At 53.1% G+C, this 26,981-nt stretch overlaps 3 long non-coding RNA genes across 4 annotated transcripts; 2 read left to right on the top strand and 1 right to left on the bottom strand.

Annotated features, from left to right (window-relative positions):
• Positions 1-1,070: 1,070 nt before the first annotated feature.
• On the bottom strand, positions 1,071-13,552 carry LOC114102483 (uncharacterized). The gene is made up of 3 exons (XR_003584516.2): positions 13,479-13,552; positions 12,837-13,017; positions 1,071-4,971 (listed from the first exon to the last, which is right to left on the bottom strand). It is a non-coding gene; the product is annotated as an uncharacterized lncRNA (long non-coding RNA).
• A 1,522-nt stretch (positions 13,553-15,074) lies between these two features.
• LOC114102572 (uncharacterized) lies at positions 15,075-16,251 on the top strand. Of its 2 annotated transcripts, none has more exons than XR_011709238.1 (2): positions 15,075-15,349; positions 15,843-16,251. It is a non-coding gene; the product is annotated as an uncharacterized lncRNA (long non-coding RNA). The 2 variants fall into 2 exon arrangements; XR_003584533.2 differs by having other exon boundaries at positions 15,075-15,394.
• A 1,130-nt stretch (positions 16,252-17,381) lies between these two features.
• Positions 17,382-20,315, top strand: LOC114102562 (uncharacterized). Its single transcript, XR_003584530.2, has 2 exons — positions 17,382-19,403; positions 19,819-20,315. It is a non-coding gene; the product is annotated as an uncharacterized lncRNA (long non-coding RNA).
• Positions 20,316-26,981: the final 6,666 nt, after the last annotated feature.

The following is a 26,981-nucleotide window of genomic DNA, read 5'->3' as shown; positions in this document are numbered from 1 at the left end:
GTGGCTTTTCCTTTTTTAAAAAAAAATCAGACCAGGAACTTATCAATTTTATTAGACTTTTTAAAAAGATAATCTTTGGCCTTGTTGGTTTCCTGTGTTTTCCCACTGTTTTCTACTTCATTAGTTCCTGCTGTTCACTATTTCCATTCCTGTACTATCTTAGGGTTTAATTTGCTGTTCTCATATTAAAATCTTGAGATGGAAACTTAGTGCATTGTTTCTTCATCCTTTCTTCTTTCCTAATGACGCAGTTAAGGCTATAAATTTCTCTTAAGCATGCTTTGGCTGCATCCCTTAAGTTTTGATATATTTTAGTTTTATTATCTTTTCATTAAAATATTTCCTAATTTCCATTGTGATTTCTACTTTGGCTCATGGGTTGTTTAGAAATGTATTGCTTCATCTTACATCACCTTAGTCTGGTCAAGGACTGAGCTCTTCAAATGGTTCAATCATTTTGGAGGCTGACCTCCTCCTGGAGCAGAGCTCTGGGGAGTCGCAACAGAAAGTCTGAGGTTTTGAACCAAGCTCCTCTCCCTTGCTGAACTCGGGATTCCATTATTTGGTACTTTTTTTTCCCTATGTCTTACCCAATAAAACTCCTGGAAACTCTGCTCAGCTTCTCAGTTTCTGAGCCACTGCTGGGATCCTTCTCCCTCTTGGGATTTAGCTCCTCAATAGTTTTTGATGATTAAAGATCATCTTATCCACATCACCCAGGATTGTTGGCAGGAAAGGAATCTGAGAGAGAGAGGCCTGTTGCCCATTATCACCAGGGGTGATACCCTGGAGCCAGGATCTTGCCAGAGTCATGGCCACAGTGGCAGGTGGAGCCGCTGTCTTGGGGAGGGGTCCCCAAATATGGTTTTCCAAGGAACATTGAGCCAGCCTGCTGCCCAGGGCTCTTCTTGACTGTGGTCATTGTTCTTCTTGACCTAGTTCTCTGGAGTAAGCATTGCCAAGGGAGATATCTCACATCTAAATCATAATGGTACTAATCCAACCTCAGCCTATGACGTGCTAGTTCAATCAGCATTTACTGCTGTGACCAAAAGACCTGAAGAGAACAATTAATGGAGGAAAAGTTTATTTTGGGAGCTCATGGTTTCAGAGGTCTCAGTTCATAGATGGCCAACTCCATTGCTCAGGGTCTGGGATGGGGCACAAAATCATGGCAGAAGAGTGTGGCGGAGAAAAGCAGATGGGGACATGACACCCGGAAAGCAGGGGGCAGGGGCAGAGAGAGTGCCCCTCATCATGGTCAGAACATAAGCTCCACAGGCATATCCGAATGACCACCTCCTCCAGCCATACCTACCAGCCTGCAGTCACCACCCAGTTAATCCCTATGAGGAGATTAATGCACTGATTAGGTTAAGCGTCTCATAACACAATCCTCTCACCTCTAAGTTTTTTGCACTCACACATGAGCTTTTGGGGGATACCTCACATCTAAACCATAACAGTGCTAAGCAAGAATTGCCCAATTTCTTAATAAAATTAATCTTTCATGGCACTTACTTTCTGCTGATTGCTTCCTAGCTAACGGGACTCTTTCCAGGTTCATAGTTTCCTGGTCTGAAACCGTATGTGATGAACAACAGAATCAGAGTGCTTGAATCAGGTTCTTGACCTCCCTCTGTGGACTTGGTGCCTCCAAGGAGAAGTCTGTGCCTGGGCTCTGGAGGGTCATTCTCCAGGCTCTCCAAGGTGCTGCCCTCCTGCCATTCCGAATGCCAAGAAGGCCACAGCTTTTTTATCCCTTAGGCATCCAGGAAACGTGAATTTCCTGCTCAACTACAGCAACTACATTAGTGTGTGGAGACAGAGGTGCGTTTCCGTGCCCAGCTTAGCTTCTCCTGCTCACCTCTTTCTTGAAGCTCTGAGTTTGGTTTATTTTCGTATGTTTTGTCGTGTTATTCCTCTCTGTATCTTTATATGAAAACCAGACTCCTTCAGATCTGCCAATCTGTGACCATGTGGAGTGTTTTTATGTTTATGATTTTTTTCTGCAATGGAGACATTTGAAAGACAACAGGCTCAATCTGAAAAGACAAAGATATGAGCAGTGTCGCATTTTCTAGAATTTATTGTGAAATCAGATTTTTATGAACCTTTGCCATGCGTATTCTCTTAAGATGTTCATGACTCTTTATCTATGACTGTGTAAAAGACACTTTTCAAAGTAAAAATGAAACTAACAGCATGCTTTGATCAGCCAGGAGCCAAGGTGAAGGGACACATCTGGCTGTAATACCTCCAACAGGAAGACAAGATCATGGGCAAGTTGAAAAGCAAAGTGTTGGGAGCAAAGGCCTTGTCTACTCATTACTTCAACGGCAAGTGTGTAAATAGAAATGCATTTTCTTTTTTTAAAACCCTGTTAATACAACTGAAATGTAGTTAAAAGTACTAAACTGTTGCTTTTCATCCTGTAACGCTGTTGAATCAGTCCTTAACGGTTAGTGGGTGTGGCCGTCTTTAGCAAGGTCAGTAGGAGGGGAACTTCCCTATTGGCTTTTTTCCACCATTACTGTTGCTTCCCTCCATGAATACCAAGGAAGGGGCACGGGACAGGATGGGTCTCTCTGGGGCTCTGCAGTGGCAGCAGCGCGTATACCTCAGAGCTGTCACGGCCCTCCCTATGGCCCTTGTCCTGTGCTCTGCTCTCAAGGGGTGGGCCAGGTCTGCACATGCCTTTCTTTGGATGGCTTTTGACTTTTGTCTGCATTTGTCTTGCTATCAAGTGTGATCACCACTGTGACCTGGGGGACAGGCTCTGCCCCCAGCACTTGTTTGAAGCCTGTGTAGTGGAGGCGGGGAGCGGGGTCAGCCACCTGAGCCCCACGCAGCCCAGCTCACACTTGCTATGTGGTCTTAAGGCAGGCCTCTCATCCCTCTGCCCCTCTCCCTGCAATACCCCCCGTAAAAGAAGACGAAGCCTCTGAGCCCCTGGAGGGAGGCACTGCAGCAGGGCGGGGTGCTGGGCCTGTGGTGTTGCCTGATGGGAGGAGGTTTGTGCAGCCCTGCACAGCACAGGGAGACACACACAGTGACACCCACGGTGTGCTTGGCTTGGCCTGCACTGCACAGAAGCACACCAGAGAAGAGCACTCAGCTTTGCCTCAGCCACCCCAGTTGGTTTCTCCTGTTGACTATAGGTGATAAGGGAGAGATTGACTTAGTTACAAGTGGAGGGGGCACTGCCAGCACTCTCAGGAGGCCTAGTGGCAGGAGGGGAAGAATTCTTTGCAAAATGCACCAGCCCTCAGGAATCAGGCCCCAGGTGGCAGCTCTGGCCCCATTGCTGCACAGGGAGTAAAATTGACTGAGTTCCTTTCTGAGTGCCAAGAGCTGTGCTAACTAAGTTATTCTCCTAAAGGGTCAGGACAACTGTACGAAGCCTTGTTAATATTCTTAAAACAAGAGCAAGCCCCGCTAAACTTCATATGCATTTTCTCCATAATGAAAGCCATCCATCTGGGCCCGCAGCCTCCACTGGAATTTTGGCCTGGGGCCTTCTCCCTGATCCAGAGGCTTTCAGACCACACAACATGGTCCGTGAACTGAGAACCTGAAGCTTACTTTTCTCATTCTCTTTCAGACCTCCAGAGATGGCCTTGGGCCTAGAGATAGACTCCTTTGTAAGAGGCCTTGGCAGGGTCTTCTGGGCCTGACCAACTTTTGCTAGAATCCTGGCATCCCATTTGACAATGGAATCATACCCAGGAGTTGCCCGTCCAGCTGCAGCCCCTTGTTGGCATGAAGGGAAGTCTTAGTGGTGTTTCTCAGCTGGTTCTACGCTGGCTGGAGGGTGAGGAGGTGCCTGCAATCACAGGAGATGGGGAAAGAGTCTTTTTGGCTTGCGTTCTCCAGGTACAGCCAAGTACCTGCATGCAGAGAGCAGCAGAACCAGAGTGCTGAGGACTCTCCACTGGTGAGGGGAAAGGGAGGGTCTGCAGGGTACGCTGCTTGTACCTCTGCATCCAGTGGTCAGCCCCTAGAGGCAGAGGATTCTGAAAGCCCAGGACAGGAGACTGTCCTGCTGCATGGTGAAGACTCTCTTGCATACTCTGCTAGAAAACCTGCTTAATTGATGGTACTCTACTGCATGGATATGGAATCTGTTGTTAGGGAAACTACGGTAAGAGGGTTGCAAAGTGTTTGGATTGTGCTACTGAACTGAGTACCAATATGGTGGGTGCTGAGCTGCGTGCTGATAGGATGGGCCAGGAGAAGCCGCATGCTGTCCAGGAGACTGCCTTCTTTTCCTGGAGAGCCCTGGGCATGCTTGCTTCCTTAGGGAAGGGCAGAGGCAGCTGGTGTATGGTCACATCCAACAACATGAACTTCAGACTCTGCCAAATCCCAAACATTTCTTGCCTAGAAGAGAACATGCTCTCTTGTGTCTTGAACTCATCTGTGTTTCAATGGCTCATTCTCCTTCTTCCTAATCCATGGGAAGTTGTAAGAGACAGGTGGCAAAGAGGAGTCTCCAAGATTTCATGCTCCAGGGCTATAGAGAGCTGGACACTGGGCTGAAGCAGACTCAGCCAAGGATGCAGGAGGCAGAAGCAGGTGCCTGGGTTCTCTGGGGCAGGTGGGTCCCCCACAGGGAAGCACAGGTAGGGTGTGGAGGACTACTGTCCACCACCTCACCTCACAGCTGGTGATTGTGCAAATTTCTGTATCTAGCTCAGCCGGCTTTGCTTCCTATTTGGGACAAGTCATTGGAATGCAGGGACTGGGACTGTGTCATGTATGATCTTGACACCTCCCAGGGTTCTTTCAGGTTTCCCTCGGTCAACAAAAGCTGGAGTGAACAAGCTCATCATATTGGCTGTTAGTGAATTTAGTAGTTTCCTGGCACACAGTGAGCTCCACGGTAGACTCTGGAGGTTCAAGTTCTAGGCCCAGGCCTACAGCGTTTCCTGCCACACCACTCTGCATCCTGTCCAGGATCCAGGACTTCTGTGAAAAAGAGGGAAGGAAAAAAGAAAAACTTGGGGAAAAGAAACTATAGTATTAAAAAAAAAAAAAAAATCCCGCTGCAGGAAGGTGCTGTGCCTGCGGACATCAGTAAACGGCTGGGCTCGTCCATTTGCCATGACGGCTTTTTCACCCACGGGACTAGTACTGCTGTCGCTCAGTCCCAGACGGCTCCTTTCAAGTCCACAGCTGCTGGGCATCTTGGGCTGACCACGTGCAGGGCAGATGTGGCCTCTTGAAGCACACTTGCCCGTGGGCAACAAGAGCCACAGCAAACCCACACACAACATGACCTTCTTCTTTGGCTTTCCAGATCTGAGAGCCCATCTGGACATTCCATTAGGCCACTCAGACATCTGGGAACCAGCCATGGAGGGAAAGAAAGAAGCCTGCACATGCCGAGGGCCCGTGACATGCCTGTCTTGTGCTCAGCCCTCCTGAGTCCCCCACAGAGCCCTGCCAGAGTGGAACCATTATGTCCATCTTACAAATGAGGAAACAGTAGCTCAGAGATGCCAAGTGGCTGTCCAAAGTCACAGAGATGGCCAGTGGCAGTGCCTGAATTTGAGTCATCATCAAAGGCTTGCTGGGGGGGCTTGAGTGGCGGTCGTCATCTGCAGCAGCCCTCTTCACCAGGATCACACTGAATAGCTTGCAGTCTAAGTAGGAAGGGCTGCAGGGGGACAAAATGAGGTGACTGCCGTGCTCTGTCCACAGGCCTCTTGGAGCCACCTTAACCAACATTTGCCTGGCTCCAAAGACCTCATTCTCCCCAACACCACCAGAGTGCCATTCCTCTTAGATTCCTACCAAGAAGACTGTTATTTTCCTAAGGCCCTACCCACAGGGCCAGCAGTGTGGGTTCACCTGAGGGAGCCTGGCACACAGGCCCCACCCAGCCTGCTCAGTCACCACCCTTTCAAGGCCTGAGCACCTCCAGGTGTACAGGGGCTTTGCACCAAGTCAGGTGAGCATCACCAAGCTCGAGAGCCGCAGGGCTAATGCTGTGGATTAGAGTCCAATTTACTTTAAAATGCCCGTGGGACAAGGTCCAGGTAGCTTGAGGTTCCAGCTGATTTTTCAGACTCTACATGGAGAGACCAGGGGTGTTTAACAGGACTGCTGGGCACTGCCGTTTCCCAAGGGCCACGCTAGCCTCCTGGCTGGGAGCATGGTGTGGACCTGAGGTCAAGGACAGCCACGGGAACATGCTGTCAGAGACTGAGTGGTCACAGGTGAACGCTGTACCCTGGACTAGCTAGAGGATACAGAAAAAGCCAAGTCCAGGAATTTCAGTTGTCAGCAGGCCAGTTGACGCAGTTGACGCACCTCTGGCCTTTTGCCCTGCTCTGCTCAGTGTGGGTCACCTGTCTTGACGCACAGGTCCTGGTCCTGGTCTCCTTGGACTTTCCAAGCACCTTCACACCTGGGGCTCCGTTTTGATCCCCACGTGTATTATTGAGCCTATTTTATAGATGAGCCATTACAGGCACCCAGAGGGTTGGGCACTGCCCAGCCACGGAGCCAGTGGAGGCCAAGGCACAGGTACTCATGACGCATTCTCCCTCACGGCTATGGCAGTGATCAGGAGTCGGGCAGAGCTGCTGGCCTCAAGCACTGCGGTGGCCAGCCCAGGGCAGGTGCCTCAGCTCTCTGATGCTCTCTCTCTCTGCCCACTGTCCTAGAGGCACACCAGGAATGCAGGTGTGTCCCAGAGGTGGGCTCACCTCTGAGGAAGGGTGGCTTCTTCTGATGCACTGCCTGCATGGTGCCCGAGGGTGCCTGGCTGCCATGTGGAGAGGAGGTGGAGACTGGGCCAGTGATTGATGCTGCTGTCCCTCAGCCTCTGAGCCAGGGATGTGTGGAGCTTCGCGGAGCTGAGAAGGCACCAGCTCTGAGGTCCTGGGAAGGCTGGGAGCCTTCCATGCCCCGTTCTCCAGGTGGCGGCCCAGCGGCCTTGTGCGCTATCTCAGGAGCCCAAGAACAGCCATGCAGCCAGGGCCTGTCTCAGGTATGCAGCCCCCAGGAGTGGGGCCGGAGGGACAGGCTGGAATTAAGCTGTGTGCTGGGTCTCCTCCCTCCTTGACTGTGATCTTACCTCACCTGGCCTGGGGGCTGCCCTGAGGAGGGACGGCCTGTGATCTCCAGGGTGACTGCAAGCTACCTGACAGAGGCTTCCAAGGCAAGAGACCTGGCATCTGCTGACACGAGAGGCCCCCGAGCCTGCACTTCTTGCTGCCTGGGCAGACGCCCCTGGAAAGCTCCCCTTTGGGCCTTTCCTCTGTCCACCCTCCATCCTCAGGAGCTCTGCTCCTTGAGATGAGACCCCACCCCTTTCTCCAGCCAATTTGTTGCTCTTCTGATTTCTAAATTCTTTCACTTCCAAGGCCTGACATATAGTGGATGCTCAAATAGTGAGTAGATGAACAAATATCTCACACTATACCCACTACACCCACCACACGCCCTGGGGGAGTGTGACTATCATTTTTCTGAGGAAGGATGACGAACCCATGGTCCCAGTGTGCGTGTTCCAGAGCTGGAGTTGACCATGTGCTCTGCCTTCTGCACCCCCAGGCACATCCCCCCTCCCCTGGCGTCAACTCAGACTGGGGTTGGGGTCCAGCAGGACCTGTGGCCTCCCCTGTCTGCCCTGCCCCAGAGGCCTCACCACCATAGGGAAGACACACGGAAGGTGTGAGAGGCTGATCAAGTGGGTACGGGGTGGCAGGAACTCCAGGGACTGGGCCATGGGTTCTGGGGGAGGGGCCACTGGCTCCGGCAGTTGGACCTGGGGGCAAGCGTTGGTTGCTGGAGGGGTGACCAGTGGCAGCGCTGGCCATAGCTGGAGGGAACCTCCTGAGAGCCCAGAGCAGAACCCCAGCCCTTCCCCAGAACTGCTCAGAGGACCACGTGTGGCCAGCTGCCCTTCAAACAGGGTGCTGTCCTCTCTTCCTTGCTCCCGCCGGCCTTTCCCCAGATGGCCTTGGGATTGTCCCAGCCCTGAGGCCCCTCGGCTTCACAGAGTCAGCCTGTCCCTGCCAGGAGCGCGCCACGCCTGCCGAAGACCCTGTCTGTGATCTGGGGTGTCCCCACACACTGCGTGGTTGGCAAGAGGTGCTCTTCCTGACGCGGGTTTCCTCTTTCCTTCGCAGTTAGAAACCATGACCGCGAAGGCAACCTCCCCACCCCACTGTAATCGGTGCTTGCAAAACACGGCTGGGTTGGCACTGGGGAGGGGGGCTGTTCTCCCAACTCTCGTAGGTCTTTCTGGTGTGGTAGGAAGGCCTCGCCAGGTCCTCTCAGAGAGGAGAGAGGCTTGCGGGCGGACACCTCCTGGGATCACTGTGCCTCCCTCCCTTTCTCCCCCCCACCTCTGCCCGGGTGAGGGGCTGCGGCTGGGTCCTTTCTTCACCCGCAGGAGGTGGCATATTTGTTCAGCTTAGTGCCAAGGTCAAGCGCAGACCCTGGTCAGAAGCCAAGCGTTCCAGTCCCGGTAGCTTGCAGCCTTGGCATGTTATTTGACCTGCCTCGTCTCCCTCGTCAGCAGAATGGGCAGGATAATGGCGCTTATTCCATGTTAGGTGGGTGAGATGAGTCAACACGCTCACCTTAAAACAGCACCGAGCACTGTGGTGGCTGTTGCTACTGTCCACCCGATTCTCTTGCTAGGGTCACCATATTGTGTTGGGGCATTTGAGATGGCGAGTAGCCAGCCAGGCCGGGCCCCGTGGGTGCGTGCCATTCCTGCCTGGAGCAGAGACCTCTTCCAGCTTCGTCCACCACCAGGGTGGTTGCCATACCTCGCTGCTTCTGAACGCAGCGTCTTAGACCGCTCAGCCATCCTGACGGCACCTCGCTGCTTCTGGCAGAGAAATGCCTAGCAGGGCTCAGATGACCAAGAGAGGTCAGTGCCATGCACCCTTTCCTGTGAGAATGCCTGGGTTCCACATGACACCGACTTCACTGGCTTCCCTGCCCCCTCCATCGCCCCTGTGTGTGCCAGCCACTGCTGGGCCACCCACCCACAGTGGCTGCTCAGCACACAATGGTGACTCCTGTGGACTTCCTTGGCACCAGGCAGACTGTCCTGTGAGAACACCAAGCCTGCCTGTGTATTTGGCCTGTGTGCAGAAAATAGGTGAATTGAGTGCCGCGGCTCAAAGCCCGCCGGCTGGATGGATGGAGGAACTGAAATACATTAGGGGGAACCCATGGGCACAGTGGCTGGTGCTTGCCTAGGAACGTCCCCTGAGCATTGATTTCACTTAAGCTAAGTAGGAGCACCTTAGACACAAGCTCCCACAGTGCCTTGCAGCCACCAGAGCCCGAGGCTGAGCTGGACACGCTCTGGCCTCTCCCCACGGGAGTGGACAGCTCTCCTCTGGGCCCCTCCTGGCCTCTGGCTGTAGGAATGAACTGTGACACCACGCTGGGCACTGCTTTGCCTGCTGTGCGAAGAGCATGCAAGACTCAGGGAGGTATGCAGTGGCCGTGCCATCCACCTGAGCAGCTTTAATGGTGCAGAGGCCCTGCTGGCAGGGCTCCTGCTGGACAAGAGAGGACGTCTGGATGGCGTAGTTTGTGTGGGGCTTCGTGGAATGAGCAGCATTCTGTTCTCAGGTTTTGCGTGAGAGCAGCTACTGTTCTCGAGGTTTTGCGTGCGCCTCTGTCAGCTGGTTACCTTGCAGCACGACCATCCTGCCTCAGCTTCCCATCAACACACAGGGTCAGTGCAGTGTCCTCCTTTGCAGTGGGGGTAGCCAAGGCCCAATTGCAGGAGTTAACTGTCAGAGGCACCAGGCAGGAGCCACAGCTGAACTGCAGTTGAGTGCCGGCTGCCGGAGGCCCCTGCAACGGAAGGTCTTCTCTTCCCTCTGGCTGCTTAAATTTCCAGGTGAACCCAGAAGGTGACCGCGCCAGCCCATGGTGGGAGAACTGCTCCTCTGATTCAGAAGAGGGCACAAAGGTCCTCCACAGCATTGGCATGGGTGCCTCTCCAAGCCTGCTTGCTGCCCTCTTGTGAGAAGAACTGTCCTTCTATCGCAGAGCCATTGTTTCCCAAGTGTCAGGTTTAATTTAGGCACCCTCTCTCTTGAGGAGATTGCAAAAATTAAATCGTTTTTAAGCAACCAAACAACGCTTCTGGGGTTTGTAACAAACTTGTGAAATGTGCGGAACTTGGCGGTTAGGTTCCCCTGTCCTGCTCCCTCCTCATCTTGCCAACTGGGGCCTGGCTACTGCTCCTTGGACCAAGGACACCAGAGTCCTCAGCTAATCAAGGGACTCTGGTGGAGCAACCCCCCAAACCCCAGTCCCGGCTTCTGATCCTGCCATCCCTCTGCTATGTAGGAAAAGCCAACAGACCGGGTGGGTGGGGAGTCCCACCTACAGACACCACAGACCATCATGACGGTGACACATATGAGCAGACACCTTGGCTTGGTGAGTCGCTCTGTCCCCTTCTCAGATGACTCCAGGGCCCTTGAGGGGTAGGACTACATGTCGGCCACCTCTGTCTCTGCTCTAGAGAACATCCTCGCCCCCGCAGGGAGGTGGCCTTGCTTCAGATGTAGCTGGCTGGTGTTGCTGGCCTCGGCTGGGCACACAAAGCTGTTGTCTCTAGCTCCTCATAACCCTCAGTCGGGGGCTTACCTTCAAGTGGTCAGGATTCAGAAGGGGCCAAGGCTACCAGGATGACATAACAGGCCATTCCCTCCATAGGAAGCACTGATGGGGGCCAGGGGGCCAGGAAGGTGCTGAGACATGGCCTCTGGTCCTTGGTGTCTACAGGGCAGGGCCTCTACAGTTTCCTCATCCTAGTAGTTACGAATCTGGAGTCCAGAGGGCTGGGTCCTAGCCCTGACCAACATGGACAGTCTGCACTCTCCTGTGAAGATGCCTAGGAGGGGCTCAGAACTGTGCCCAGAGGCTGGTGTGTGTGCAGCAGCAGTGGTCACAGTATTATTTGACCATATCTCTGCTCCAAGGAGATACCATGACCTGGTCATAGGTTCTAACCACTGAACCATGGGACGAATAAGAAACTGTCTCAGTGGTTGGCAAGGCTCACTGACAAAGGACACTGCAAAGCCTTACTGAACAATGGTCCCCAAAGATGTCCACGACCTCATCCCTGGACCCTGGGAATGTGCTAGGTCTCATGGCAAATGGAAAGTAAGTTTGAAAAGGGAATTAAGGTGACCACCAGGTGACCTTAAGATAGCAAGGTTGGCCTGGACATCCCAGGTGGACAGGATATAATCACAGGGTCCTTGAAAGTGGAAGAGGGTGACAGAGAAGGAGAGGCAGATGTAGGTGTGACCACAGAAGCAAGAGGGTTAGGGGTGGCACTAGAGTGGCACAGAGAGGCCATTTGGCTGGCAGAAGAAGGAGGCCAGCCCAGGAGCCAAGGGGCACGAGAGGTCTGCTAAAGCTGGCGGGGCCTCGGAACAACTTCCCCTAGAGCTCTAGGGAGGAGCACAGCCCTGCCGGCCCCTGGATGCTATCAGCCAGGGAGAAGTCATCCTGCAGCACTGAAGGACAGTGAGTGTGACGTGCAAGCTGTGACGTTGATGGCACTTTGCTGCAGCAGCAGGAACCTGTGCACAGGGCCGCCGCCCCTGTGTCTGGGTGCTGCCTCTGCTGGGCCCAGGTGCTCAGCTTGCCTGTGTGGGGCTCCGGGCCCCTCCAGTCCTTCCACCAGGCCGTTCTGTGGTGTGCACCTTTCTCGACCAACCAGACCAAGCATATCCAATGCTACCAAGAGTCTGACCTTTTTCTGGAGATGCTTATTAAAAACTCTAGGGTTTTCTTTCACCATTGGTTCTTCAGGTTCTACTAGGGTTGGAAGGCAGCTGACTCTGGAGCAGCAGAAGTACTGGGAAGCAGCTGTTTGCTTTGGTAGCTCCTGACCAGTTTGGGAGTCTGCACACAGTATTGGACCCACAGCGCAGTGAGGCTCCAGGCCGACTTCCTCCTCCCAGAGATGCCCAAGAACGTAGGAACACCAGTGTCCTCCCATCACCTGCCAGACCATTAGGGCTCAGAAGGACTTGCGTCCACCTGAAGAGAGCTGGAGGCCCATGTGGCCCAGGCCCTGGGCAGTTCACTGCTCCCCCTTGGGCCCCTCCACCTTCAAAGCAAGTGATGGAGAGCCCTCGTGTCTTCTCGGGCCTCCCACTTTACCAAGCGAGGTTGAATTTACAACTTCTTTCGGGCAACATCTGGCTTGCTTCCCACGAGTGCTTCCTCTGGTTTTAATCTTTTATCTAACGTCATTTCAGTTCCGTTTCCTGAGTCTCCTTTTTCCCTATTTCTTCTGGCATTTGGAGACAAGAGATGGGAGTCAGAGGGCTTGTCACTGAAGCCAAGGGCTTAGCTTGGAAGTGCAAGTGCCACCTGGGCCCTGCTTGATTTATTTCTTTTAGGCCACGGAGCCACAAGGCTCAGACCCCAGTGAGCTGCCGGGACATCTTGTGGCACCGACTCTTTGCACACTTGTGCAGAGATTCGGCTGCCTCTCAACCCTAGGGCACACTTATGCCCCAACCCACCTGGATTCTGACTATTGCTGTTGTTGGGGCTTAAATAGAAAAAGGTTCTGTGGGTTTCATAAATTCTGTAGGTCTTGCTAAGGTAGGCCAAGCCAGGGGAGGGAGTGCAGAGGCCGCAGTAGGCCCCCGGCATGGTTTCGGGCTCACTCTGCTCTGTGGCCACCCTCAGGAAGGCCCTGGTCACCAGGGGAGGCTGGGTTAAGGCCTCTGAGAAGCTCCCCAGCCTCGTGTTGAAAATACCCACACTTCCTGCTCCTCTGCCGACCTCTGCACAGACCGCCAGTGACTCACCTGCAGTGGTTTGAAAAGTGCCTGTCACCCGAGGCATCTCGAGAGCCCATCCTGTTTCAGATGTTATTTTTTCCACTCTCGGCTACGCAGTGGTAGAAAAGCTGAATGCTTCAAGCCAGTGTTTGTTTTGAGTGCAGAGGGTGAAGGGCGAATTAACTGCTGCAGCAGGAAGAGCCCAACTCTAAGAGGGGGGAAAAAACATGTAAACAGTGCGGGGATTGAGTTTCAAAGCCCTTGTTTTCGAAAAGTTTAATGATATTTCAACTAAAGCCAAACTGTCAAAGCATGGGGAGGGGCCATCTGCCTGCTTTGAAAACGCATTAGCCTTCTTATGTAAAAGCCAATAATTGACATCCAGGAGGAAACCCGAGCTGCAGGGGAGAGGTGGCCTCTTAGAAGGGCCCCAATGCCACATCCCTATCGCCATGTGCACTTCTTCAGATCTTGGTCTCTGACATGGGAAATTGGAGAGGAGAACAAAGGGGAAGCACAGAACGGTCCGTGGACAGAGAGGGTTGAAATACCAGGTCTAGTCTGCACAGTGCATGGATCCGGCTCTGTGGATCATGATGTATGCTAGAGCAACCTGGCAGGGGCCATAATCATCAAGACAGGAGCGTTACAAACAACTGCCAGTCTCACCTTCTTCCTCCTGAGAAACGTAGGATGTGTCTGGGCTGCCCCAGGACAGGGCCAACGCTGGGCCTCTCCGGTTCCCTGCCTGATGGGTTTGCAGGCTGCTCTCTTCTTCCAGACTCTTCGCAGCCACTTCCTCTAAAGAGGGACCCTTCTGCGCCTTGGCAGTTCCCATTCCTGCTTCTCCTTTGGTGATTTCTAGAACTTTCTGGTTTCCAGTGCACAGATTCTTCCTCTTGTTCTCTGGTGTCTAAGGAGACTCTGTATCCTAAACCATGCCCAGGCAAGGTTGACCTTGCATGGAAGGAAGAACTATAAAGGCCCCATAACGCGAGTTGGGGTAGAGGAGAGTAGGCACCCGACAGATTGAGACAGGATCGGGGTGCCTCTGGCTAGGAATGACTGGCTTTAGGCTTGGGTCCCCAAAGGTGGCCAAGTCTTCCTTGTTTGGTCAAGCCTCTGGCCACGTGGCTCTTGGAATGATAGGATTCTCCCTCCTTGTTCTAGTTTGCATACTAAAAACGTTGCTTGTGGGAATCAGCAGAGTGTGCAGGAAAATCAGAAAGGGGCCGCTGGTGGGAAGCAGGGCAGGAGCGCCCTGAGTCCAGCTCCTAGCTCAGTTGGCAGCGTGTGGAGTCTGAGGGCCACACTGGCCGCAGGGTGCGTGGTTGTTGGACAGATGCTGCAGACAGCCAAAGGGTTCTATGAAGAGGAGGGTCGGGCCCCGACAAGCCCATTGAGATATCTCACCCCAGAGCTCATCCCAATCCCCATTCCTTCCTCCCCAGCAAAGCTGAGCAGGGCTCGGGTCACCTTCTGCTGCCTCCAAACTTCCCGTTCAAGTTCTCCAAAGCTGAGGACATCTCATGGTGGTTGGAAGAGCCACCAGCTGGGAGCCTGGTGCTGCTTCTGGTATTAAACTAAATTTGGACACGTGATCCTGCCTCTCTGGCCTCACGTCCTTTCTTCATCTGAAACCTAGGGAACTGGGTTTGACGATTTTCAAAAATATATTAGAAACTATTTGTCAGAAAGTCATGTATGTTTTTAAAAAAATTGTGTACATTTTAAAATTGACACATAAAAACTGAACCTGTTGGTGAGTCCCCTGGGATGTTTTCATACGAGTCTCCATTGTGTCACGTTCAAACTGGGGGTAGGGCATTGCATCTTTCCACCATTTGTTATTTCTTTGTAGTGAAACATTAAAAATCCCTTCTCCTACTTGTTTTGAAATACACAGTACTTTTTCTCTATCTATAGAAGCCCCAAGGATTTGATGATTTCCAAGTTTGCTTTCAGCTCTCCCAGCGGCAGCGGAGGTGGGGGGACTTGTGGGGGACTTGTGGGGAGCCTGGACCGGCGCCCACTGCTTGAACTCAAACTCACATCACCTCAGGCCTGGCCCCATCCACGCAGGCAGCTCTGCGAGGCGCTGGTGCTATGGCACACCTGCTCTGAGCAGGCACTGCTGCTCTGAGCGGGCACTGCTGTGGGCCCAGGATGCTGTGGTGCAGGGGCAGACATAGGGTGAGGGCGCAGGCCCTGGAGGTGCAGGGTCCCCGTCGCCCCTGCTCACAGCTGAGCTCCACGGGGTTCTGGGCAGTTGCAGACTGCAGCTTCAGCAGCTCCTTTTGATCTTAGCAAAGCTGCACCCTGGTGCGCTCAGCTCCTCCTCAGGGCGTGGGAGCATGGGCTTCAGGAGATCAGCAAGCAGCCCCTCGCTGGAGAGGTTTTCTGAAGCCTGTGGTCAGCATGAGGAGCAATGTCAGCAGGGCTGGGCTCATCCACCAGGGGCATGACTCACCAGCTGGTGGGCAGGCGAGGTTGCTCTCCTGTGAAAGAGCCCAGGGCACCCAGAAGAGGCCCTTTTGAAGGTGAGTGCCCAGGAATGCCTGGGTGATCAGGAAGGCACAGTTGAGGTGAGTGTTGCTAGGCTGATATTCTATGCAAATGACTCAAAGGAGAATTTAGACCTTCAGGGGAATGACGCTTATTATACAAGGGACATCAGGAACTGCACTGGCTGGGTGGGAGACTGGCATGGAGCCATGTTACCCAGGGTCAGCAGGATGGGGGGGTGTGGAGCACAGAGGTGTGACCCTGGGAACAGCTGAGTGGAGTGAGAACAGGTCGGAGCAGCAGGTTTCCCAGAGGTGGACTTACGTCCAGTCCCAGGGTGAATAGGTGAGGGCAGGAAGAGGAGCTGGGCTCTGCCTCAAGGTTCTCAGCTAGAAGGAAGCCTGTGTATGTTTTGTCAAACAACCTGCTGTTATGCCCTGAGGTACTCTCACAGGCAGCACAGAGCTGCCCATGCCACTGAGCTGGGCTTCCTGCCTGTCCATTCATCCCAAATGTATTTTTCCACAGCAGGGCTCCGAGAGGGGCCGTCCTCGCCCTAGATCCCGAGTGTGAAAATCTTCAAAGCTTGATACCAGGATGTTGGACCCCGACACTGGCCACCCTCTCTGACTTGCCTCTCCGATGTGCTTCTTGGGCTTCCGCCATGATGGCCAGGCAGTCCTGAGCTCTCTGGCCTCCCTGCCTCTGCTTAGGCTTTTCCTTGCAGTTGGATCTCAATATCCCTCATGCACTTTACTAGTCATTGCCAAATCCTTAGCACAGAAGTGGACTCGCCATGAGTACTGAGGCCTTTCCCTGGTGTGGTCCCATCTGCAGACCTGGAGGCACCATGGTGAGGTCAGTTCCCATGGATGTGTTTTGTAAAATTTGCAAATGGAAGATAAACAGATTAAGACCTCTGTCTCTTTATACCCAACTTTGCCTCCACACACTTCATTAGTTTCTTGTGGTGTTGAAGTGACTTTGAACTTTTGGGGGATCAGGCTTAGGGAAAATTAAGTTGGGGAGACATTTAATTTAGATCTGGTAGAACACTGATGCAATTTCCAGACTTTTCGGCATAGGCTGAGTTATTGCTAGCTCTTCTATGTAGACATGGCTTCCAGGAATTCTCCTCCCCCTGCTCGGGGCCGATTCATGTGGCATCGCTACATGGAGTTCAAGGTAATCGTGCCTGAGGCATCTGTCCCTGAAGCCAGGTCACTAGGGAAACAGAAACAGAACCTGCAGTGTGTGTGGCCCATCTGGTGAGTGGACCTGAAAGGAGAAAATTCCATTTTCATCTCGCCCCATGAAAAGGTTAATTCTTCTGTCGGGAATCTGCATGCTGCAAACACAATTAGGGATGCACAGTGGCCTGAGGGGTGAGGAGGGGCCCTGGAGGCCGTGCTGTGTGGCTGTGGTGGTGTCCGTGCTTCGTCTGTGTGAGAGTGCTGTCCGGCATCCCTCATCGTCCACACACACACACACACACACACACACACACGTAGTTTACATGCACACATAGTTATGAGTTTCATTCTACAATGACAATGTCAAGGGAAGCCTGATAGTGTCACAGTCACAGAAGTGGCAGAATTGGGTTCTCAGTTCAGTCTGTCTGCAGGCAGGATTTCTGTGCCTTCTCTGCGGTTTCAAAGGTGTCTCGACTTTGCCTGGGTGGCAGGAGGGGCCTCACCAGGAGGATGGCAAGGAAGTCACTCTCGCTGACCACCTGGCTGCAGCCCCCTGGGCCCCAGGAAGGCCTGAGGAGCAGCGAGGGTGGGAGAAGGGGGTGCTCGGAGCCCCGAGACTGCCTCACGGGACACACAGAAAGGAGCAAGAACCAAGCGGCGCTCCAGATACACAGGACTTGTGCTTCTTGTCCCACCTGCCTCTCCCTGGAAGGAAGGCAGGGCGCGGGGGAAACCTGGGAAGATCTGAGTGGCAGGAGAGGGGCGCGCTCCGGAGGGACACAGTGAGGCAGGGGTAGCAGTGTGTGGGGCCTCACCATCTCCCGGAGTGTTGGAGAGCTGCAGGTCCTAGGAAGGAGAGCGAGTGTGTTTCTCCTGCTCGCCCCCGCCTGGGTGGAGGTGCTGTTGGGAAGGCTGGCAGCTTCTGCACTGGACCAAAGCAGAACCTCTGGAAGGAGGATGCAGGGCTCCAGGGTCCCCAATTCCATCTGGAATTGGAACCTGGATCAGTTCCTGGACAATCTTCTCAGCTGTAGCCAGTCCCCTGGGTTACCAGCAAGAGCAGAACCACCATGCCTGGGTCTCCCTGCAGGAAAACACCTTCAAGCCTGATGTCTTGGACGAGGCATGGGGGTTTTCTTCTCTCCTCCCAGGATCCATTCTTGGGGTCTATGCTCAAGATCCATTCTCAGATCCATTCTTGGGGTTCGTTCTCGGGATCCATTCTCAGGATCCATTCTCGGGATCCATTCTCGGGGCTTGGCCTGACTGCAGTCTGCAACCAACATGGCCCCTTAGAAGTGATGCCTTCCCGTTTGGTCCTTATTACCTTTTCTGAAGCGTTTTAAATGAAAAGAACAGCTTTAGGCTCTGTGGACTAGCACAGCTGCCCCTGACTTTCTACCTTATAAGTTCAGCAGTGAGCCTGGGGCCTTCCCTGGGGCTGACGAGGTTCCCAGGGCAGACAGGACACAGCTGGAGGCCCTAGCGCCTCCTGGCCAGGCTCAGAGACTTTGGATGTGGCCTGGCCAGGGCCTCTGAACCCTTCCCTTGGATGGAATTCTCCCGGCCATGGAACCATGAGGAACTTGACTCCGTGGAGCAGCAGGTGGAGGACTGCTCCTCCTAGACAGAGCTCCCCGAGGTCACTCTGGTGCCCTGGCCTCCCACACTGCCTCCCCAGACTCCTGGGCCCCCCAGACCAGCTGGAAAGGCCTGCAAGCTCAGTTCTGCAGAGAGGGCCATCTCTGAAGGAGCCTGGAGGAGGCCCACAGAAGAACCACCACCACCCTCCTCCCGGGCCCTGCCACCCAGCTCCCCTTCCGGTCGGCATAGATTCCCCCCCACCCTGGCACCCCCCCCATGGTCCACTTCACCCTTCTTTCTATCTTCTGTTCTCATGGTTGACTTAGCAAGGCCCCTGCCCTGGGGCCATCCGCAGCCAGCGGGGGCAAGGACACAGCGTGCTCCCACCAGGATGAGGCTGAGAACTTGTCCCTCCTCCTTCCAGGGACAGCGGTGCCAGTACAGATGGCACCTTCCAGGAATCAGAACCTCTACTTTGGGAGCAGCTCCTAAGGACTGAGTTACCTCACTGTCCTTTCCAGCGGAGCTTGAGGAAGACAGAGACTGGGGCCGACCTTCCAACTTGAAATTCAGAATCATTTTAGAAAATAGTTGAAGTAAAGTGTTTTCCTGTTTATGCACCTCAGCAGCTACACTGCCCTTCGCACCCAAGCACGATTCATAGCTCCCCAAGGAAAGTCATGGCTGGTCATGACTTAAGTCCTGGAGAAGAGACTGGAGGGTCCAAGGGGTCAGAATCACTATCGTGGCCCACTGCCCAGGGAAGGGAAGGCAAACCAAAGGAGGAGAGAAGGAAGGGACGATCAGGAGAAGGGCACCCAGGCGGGCATCTGAACCTGCTAGGTGCCTCGACACGCTTTCACTCCTTGTTAATTCATACTGCCACCCTGAGGGGACACAGGTGCCCAGTGCTGGGTGGCCCACATCCCGCAGCAGAGCCTGCCTGTGAGGAGCAGGGAAGGCAGAAGACAACAGGAAGGACAAGAGGGAGACAGAGCCCAGTGGACACGCTTGAGGAGACAGTTCACAGGTAGCCGTGAGTCGAGGAGAACCACCAAATCCATGGCCCTCTCTCCAAAGGGGTCAAAGCTGCTGGGACTTGCCTGTGGACTGTGTGGCATGGTGCCCTGTGTGGCAGATGGGGCCATGAGCCTGGCCACTCTCCTGAGGTTCGTGGCCTTGCTGATGTTGCGTGTTTTGAGCCACTGTTTTTCTGCTCACTGTCACAGAAGAGGCTCTCTGTGCCATCGAGGACCGAATGCATGAAAGTTTCCAGAAAACGATGCTTTTGTGTGTCACAGTGTGGCAGGTAAGAGCAGAAGCCCTGGAGTCAACAGACTCTCAGTTTAAGGCCCAGCTCTGCCGCTTCCTCACGGAGAACTTGGGCAAGGTCTTCTCCTGCCTTCAATTTTTCTCCATCATAAAACGGGGATAGAAGCATATCCCTCTGGCTGATAGTCACCTCTGCCCGGGGATTTTGCTCCTTGAGGGGGTCACGGGGTGGGGAGGGGCAGCCTGGACCACTCTCCCGCAGGCAGCCCTGCCCCGGCTTGTCCAGGCAGGATCAGTGGTGGTGGTCTACCTGTACAGGTGGACCCAGGCTGGGAGCTTCAGTCTCCCCTCTACAAGGAAGTTAATGCTGTGAAGTGTCCTCAGTTTAATCTCCAGCCGCCCCCCCGCCCCCGTGTCTTTTCCTTCCTTTGTCTGTCCCCCTTTCTTTGTAGGACTGGACTTGCTGTGGGGACAGCCAGGTGCATGTTCCTGACCAGTCTCTCCGAGGCTGTGTCTTTCTCCCATCTGCGAGTGTCATTTTTCTTTGTTGCTCCTGGATCTGCAGGCCTTCCCCACACCCAGAAGCACACACCTCTCCTCGCCTCACGCGTCTTCCCATCTCTGGATGGTTCAGGACATGAGCTGCTCGAGGGCAGCTGGGGACCCTCCTGTGCCTTCATTTTTGTCCCTACACGTCTCAACTCTGGTAACCAGATTTGCATCTTTTTTACAACTAAGCATCTGAAAGCCTAGAAGAACTTGTGGATTTGTGACGCAAACTCCTGTGGCATCTCTGGCTGTCCTGCTAGCTGGTTTCAGGAGAGATGCTGAAAATGAAGAGACCCTCCCCTTATGTTAAAAAAAAATAGATGAACACGGTCTTACGCTGTTCATTCGGACATCTTGATTCTCTGAAAATAAATGCACAGCTATCTTGACGGCCCTCCCAGCTGAGAAGCCAGTGCCCTCCCCTGCTGTCTCCTGAGGGCAAACATCCTCCCCTAGACCAGCAGGCCCTGAAGCAGAGTCCACTACCTGAGTGGGCTGGCTCTATCCTGGGAGAAGCGTCTGCTGCTCCCACATGAATGTCCCCTCGCCCCTCCTACCTAGCCTCACATTTCAGGTTAGACTGGAAATAGAACTGTTTGCCAGTGAGTCTATGAGAACAGCAGCCCTTCTCCCCTCTGGGTCTTAGAGCAAGGGGTGGAAACAGCACCAGGGCAGGTGCTCCTGTCACCTTGTCAAGTACAGCTTCAGGGCAGCAGTGCCTGGTCCCCTGGGGCTACGCCAGAGGTGAGGCCACTGGGCCCTGGTTTAAAGATGGGGAGGGGTGGCTGCAGGAGACAGCCTTGACCTGCAGGACACTATGTTGGAATGTGCTAGAACCTCCCTTTCTGCCCCCAACAGCAGGGTTGAAGTTTGACACACGGCTGGCGGGCAGCTGTGGGGAGGCAGGAGCGCGTGTCCCTTCCAAGCACTTCTGTGAAGAAGTCCTCCCCCTACACCCTCCTCCTGGCACACTGACCCCTTAGTAGGCCCTCGGGACCATCCTGATTATACAGCACGGAAATGCACCCAAGTGGCCCATGGCCTCCTGTCTGCTAAGAAGTGAGGCAGCACATGTGTCTCAAGGTTGGGCTGGACTTGGTGGGCAGTCGTGGGTCTCTGGAGACAGCCCTGCCCTCCCATCATGCCAGAAGCTAGAATAGTAGGCCGCCATGATTTTTCATTCATGCACAGCTGTGCAGCAAGAAAGGCAGGGTCCTAGGGAGCTGGTGGCTTGGGGAGTCACACAGACCTTGGGTTTAGATCCCCAGTGACCTCTTCCTATGCATGGGGTTTCCAGTGACGGATTTACCCAGCATATTTGCTGGTCGGTGGGATGGATGCCAACTGCGGCTTCCTGCAGAGTTGTTGCTAGTGTGTGCGTCTCACCAGGTGCCATGTGGGGGGGGGGGCAGCACCTGCTAGCAGGTGGGGGGCACACTGTGTCCAGAGGCATCACGCTGGGAGCTTGAGCTTGGCCACAGCAAGAATATTTCCACCGTGGAGACCAATAACTGCCACGCTGCAGCCCACTGTGTTCCCGGGAGCCTCGGTGGTAGTGCATCACTGCCTAATAGGAGCTCAATAAATGCAGCTATTATTAGTAAACTTAGGTGAGAGCCATGCTGATTCAAAAGTAGAAATGGAATACATACATTATGTAGAACACAAAGTCACCGCTTGTTTTACAAGAAAAGTGGTCTCACGTCTACCCAAAATCGATCACACAGAAAGATGAATGCACAGCCTCTTTGGTACATGGAGCTTGTCATTTAGATCTATTGCTTTTGTTCATTGAACTTGGGAGCATATTTTGTGTTGCTTCTAGTAACTGGTAAATGTCTGGCTTATAATAATGCACTGGCTGAAACCCAAACTGATAGGGGAAAAAAGAAAGAAAGAAGAGACATTTGTCAATCAACAAACATTCAACACAGCATTTGATTCCGAAACTGATGTAAATGTTTCTTGACTCTGAAGTCACAGTCTGCACGGGGTGGCAGAGAAAAAGGCGCACATATTTGAAGTAATATAAAAAATTACTTTTGCACACATTTTGTGTTACAATATGTTTTCACATATAAGAAATTCAAGCACAGCAAAGGGAAACAAATTTTTTTTCAGGTTATAAAACTAGGCAAGTAGGAAAGCTGAGATTTAAACTGACTCCAGATCCAAGAATATTTTCACTAGTAATTAGGGAACAAGATTTGGCATTATATCCTGATGTTAAAAGAGTCCAAATGTCATATGCAGATCATTAGAGAATGAAGAAGCTATAAGAGGTTGATTATGTGGTGGTGGACAACCTCGTACCTTGGTCTGCTATAATAAATGCCACAAACAAGGAGGCTTGTAGCAATAAAATTTATTTCTCACCTTTCTGGGGGCTGGAAGGCCAAGATGGTGGCAGTGGCTGGAGAGCTACTTGCTGGCTCATAGAGGGCCACCTTCTCTTTGTGCCCTCACCTAATGGAAGGGGCAAGGTCTCCGGGGTCTCTTTAACAGGGGCACTAATCCCATTCACTAGGGCCCCACCCTTGGGACCGAATCACCTCCCATATTCCTACCTCCTAATACTATCTGCTTTGGAGTAAGGATTTCAACATGAGCATTTGGGAATTTGGGTGGAGAGCACAGATATTCAGTCCAAAGCAAACAACAATTGCAAGAAGATCAAAATAATTGGAAGTAGGCAGGACTCACTGTGGGCTAGCAACCCATGAGCAAGCTGCATGGAAAAGAACGGTACTCCAGGGCTCCTACCTGGACACTTCCATGATGTTTCACTAAATCATTAGCACAAACAGTTCTGCCTGTTCTCCCCAAATGCAAGAAGCCATTGGACGCGCCTGTTGTGACCGAGCCAGGTTGGGTGAGCCCACAGAGCAGGGTGCAGAATGGTGGTGTCTTGACTTCTCTGTGGTAGGATGATCCAAACACATCAAGAACAGTTAGACCAACATTTTGGTATTAACTACACGCACCCCATCTATTTCTCTTCTTATACAAATCTTTCTTGAGTTTGCTCCTTATTCCACACCTTTCTTCTTGGTTTTCATTATTATTTTTAGTGCACTGATGGGTTTTTTGGTGGCAGCCAAACCACACAAGACTTTGACAATAAACATTGGGGCAGTGACGGCCACGCCATTGCCTGGCTGGGGGCCAGTCTTCATCCAACTGTCATTTACATGGTTCCAGGCAGCAATTCCTCGAAGCCAGGAAAGACTTAGAAAGTTAAGATGGAGGGGCCAAGGACACTGCTGCTCCTTCTCCATCAGCTCCTCGACTTGCTCATGAGCAATAGAGGTGCTGCATGGCAGCTCCTTAGACTGGTCCGGTTCAACAAGACAGGCCAAGATGCGCCACGCGTGTTCCTACACCATTGTGTGCATCGGTCACAGGCTTTATTGAAAACGTAGTGATTTTTCTCTGTGGCTCAAATAAGGGCTTTCCAGAGCCCAGTTTTATATCACACCCATGCGCTGTGCATGTCCAAGTGTCCCTGAGAGGATCCAGCCATGAGCAGAAGAGACTGCTCCAGCAGCCAAGATCCAGTCTTGAGTCAATGATCAAGCCTGGGGGAGTGGGGAGGGAGGGAAGGAGGCAGGGGTAGAAGGGTGGAGGAGGCGCTGCCCTCCCCCCGCCTGGTCAACAGAGTGGAGAACCCCATCATCTGCACTGGACGCCGGGTCTTCAGTGTCTACGTTTCCTCATCTCTCCCTTCTTCTACTCTCTGCTCTCACATGGGCATGACCTAGAGTCCCACCCATGTGCTCAGGTATCTGTCCTCTGCACTGACACCTGCAGAACTGTGTCCTGAACCTGGTCACAAAGGGTCCTCGCCCAGAGTGGGGCACATCGGGCAATTATTTCTGACTCTCAACACCTCCACCCCACTACATCTGAGAGGAGTGGCCAGAGTGAGTGTCATTGGAATGGAACACGGGTTTCTTGTCCTCAGGAGGAGAGAGGCCACTGTCCTGGGCAGGCCAAGTGCAGGCATTTGCTGGAGCCAGCCACACTCACCTCTCCTGGACCTGGAGCACAGTCTCACTCCCAGGCTGCTTCAGGCACCCCCCTCCCTGAACCAACCTGGAAGCTGTGTCCCACAGCCACACCAAGTTGCCAGGGCAGCAATATCCAGTCTGTAAGACACGGTTTTACTCTCAGCAAGACCCCAATGTGTTTGTTCCTTCCCTAAGCAGCAGTTATGCTGCTGGCCACATTTAACAAAGGAACAAAGTCACATTGTTCAAAGCAAACAACTCCAGTATCAGTTGGAACAAATATACAATCCCACTCCCAGACCTCAATCTCCAAACCCAGCTGGACAAAGCCCAGTGAAGAGGCTCAAGGCCAGGAGGCAGCAAACACACCTTTATCTGCTTCCAAAGGCCTCTCTCATATCCGGTTTTACGTGGGCTTTTCCTGACGGTTACTAGTATCTTTTTAGAAACCGAAAATAGCATCTCTTTCCTTGCTAGGGGGTCCTGTTCCAGGTGGCTTTGATTGATTTACTTTGCTCCTCACCACCCCCTGTGTTCAGAGGACAGAGAGGTTTCCTCCTGCTTCTCTGTTCATCCTCTAAGGTCCCTGGAGTGCAACCAGTTATCCTTTGTACCTTGTCTCCCGTCTGCTGCACTGGAGGGTTGTGTTGGATTCTTCTACCATTAGATACCCTGGGATTCTTCAAGGAATAGCTGCCTTTCTGGTCTCCTGCCACAGGCAGCCTGGTGGACAGGCTGAGGATCTGCCTCAGGGAAGGGCTTTCTGCTCCTTGCAAATAGGTGTAACTTACAGTTGGCTGCCCTATGGGTTTGTAGTGACCAAATGCTCAGAGAACCCTTTAGAAAACTCTTGCAGGCCACGGGGCCAGCAATATGAGGGATCCGGCTACTCTGTCATGGCAGAAGAGGTTGGGATGAAAATGAAACTAGACTGGCCCTTGGCCAGCCCTGAAGACCTGGAATGGCCTCCGGCACAAGTCTTTAAAAAATAACTCTACTTAGAAAACCAACTGTTGAGCGGGCAAGCACTTGGTGAAGCATGGCGAGGGAACTGGTGGGGCCTGCTCAACTTGGGGCAGTGGGAGGACCTCAGGCAGCTGCAGGGATTAGTCATTCTGGGATTCTGACCCTGGAAAGACACCTTGCCTGGAGCAAGGGAAGGGTGGGGCCCAGGAAACTCCAGGGAGGAGGGGCGGCTCTTGGGGAATGAGCCCTGTGTCTCCAGGAATGGAAGGGCAGGCAGGGAAAGCAGAGGGAGCTTCTTAGGGCCAAGAGAGGGAGCCCTGTGTGTGATCACAGCCTTGGCCTGGCTTGGGTCCGCTCCTTCTCAACAGAGGGCCCGGTGACTCATTATTCTGAGATCATCTATTTATTAAAAAAAATCATCTGTTAAGTTCTCTCTGGGGTCTAGGCCTATTGTGCAATGGTGGATTCAAAAGGGACAAGAGATGCCCCCACCTGGAGCTCACCCTTCCAGCCCTTGGTCAGCCTCATGGTCCCCGCAGGCCCTTCTTCAAGGCCCCCACCGCCTGAGGGCTGACTGTCTGCTCTGGCTGGAGGCGGTTATGGTGAGTTCGGCTCACTTTGCTGTCCATGGTTGTGTTGATCTGTTATTTACATTTTAAAGTAAGACTTCTCTTTCATTTTAAAATCAACTGGAGCCCAGCTCAGAAGATTGAAGTGGACATTGGTGACAGAGGTGCTCAAGTAAGCACCACCCAATCAGGACCCTGTGCCTCCACCAACTCAGAGGTTCCTCCTCCTCCCTACACCTGGGCAGCCGGCACCTGACTTCGCCATAGCTGTTTCCCCTTCTGGACAGCCACAGGTACAGAAGTAGCGGCTGGCAGGGTTTAGTGTCCACTTGTGCCTGGCAAACATTAAGGATTTTGAGGCTCATCAGAGATGAGCAGGTGCCTGGGGGCCTTGCTCCTTTTCCTTGTGAGAAGGAGCAGTGAGTTCAAGCCAGTCCCTTTCACCTCTTCCTTATGAACAGCTTAGGGCTGTTTTCTGCAGGCTGTGTGTGTGTGTGTGTGTGTGTGTGTTTCCAGCTAGACTGTGTGTTCCTGAAGGTCAGAGCTTTGTCCCACGCGCGCTATCACCCACCCTTGGAGCTCCTGACCAACAGCATGCCCAACCAGACCTCCAAATGTGTTACTTAATTGAATTGGGATGGTAAGGTGCGCACTACACCTTTTAAGAGCTTCTAATCTAATGACAGAGGCAGCTACCATAATCAACCCACAATTCCAAAGCAATAAGTTTATCCATTAGAGAAGAAAGAAGTCCATGGACCCCCAAGCCACAGGCAGACAGCGACACATGGCAGGGAAGGGACTCCAGAAGAGCCTAGTGCACTGAGAGCAAGTACATCTTTGCTGAGAAGGAAGAGGGGCAAATGTGCAGGGCCCCAGGGGGAGGTATTGACCAATGGACAGCCTCCAACAGAGGCAAAGAGTTAGAAATGTGGGGTGCAAAAGGGAGGGCAGGGCATGCAGCAGAGGAGAGGATGGTGAGGGAGGAGGCACCAACCTGTGCAGGAAGCAGGGTGAGTGGAGTTGGGTATGTGGCTGGAGTTGCTGGGGACTGGAAGACAGGAAGGCTCAGACTCCACAGCCCTGAATGCCATGTGAAGCAATCCATGAGCAGGCTCAGACGCCATCGTGACGTCAATGATGCTGTCGTCACCATCTAGCATCATCCCTCTGCAAGGCCAGGCCCACCAGGGAGGAATGACCCATGGACCTTGCTTGTGAATAACTAAAACCAAGAATGGATGAGTAATCTGGTAAGGTCGCACCCAAGGTGAGTGCCAGAGTCAGGAGTCAACCCCATGCCCATACTCTGCCCGGGCACAGAGCGGGCTGCGTGTACATGCAGCCCCGTGGTGAGCTGTGTGAGGACGTCAGGGCACTGGCAGGCTAGAGAGAGCTTTTAGTTAGTTCATCTGTTTTTCCCTGAAAGTCACTATAAGTACATGGAAATGGAGTTTGGCTGTCTGTTTTTAAGGGATTGAAATGCCAGGGACTTACTTTCAATACTATTCTGTGACACCT

This window comes from Marmota flaviventris, chromosome 12 (assembly GCF_047511675.1).
Source record: "Marmota flaviventris isolate mMarFla1 chromosome 12, mMarFla1.hap1, whole genome shotgun sequence".
Taxonomy (NCBI): domain Eukaryota; kingdom Metazoa; phylum Chordata; class Mammalia; order Rodentia; family Sciuridae; genus Marmota; species Marmota flaviventris.
This window is presented reverse-complemented; position numbering and strand designations above follow the sequence as displayed.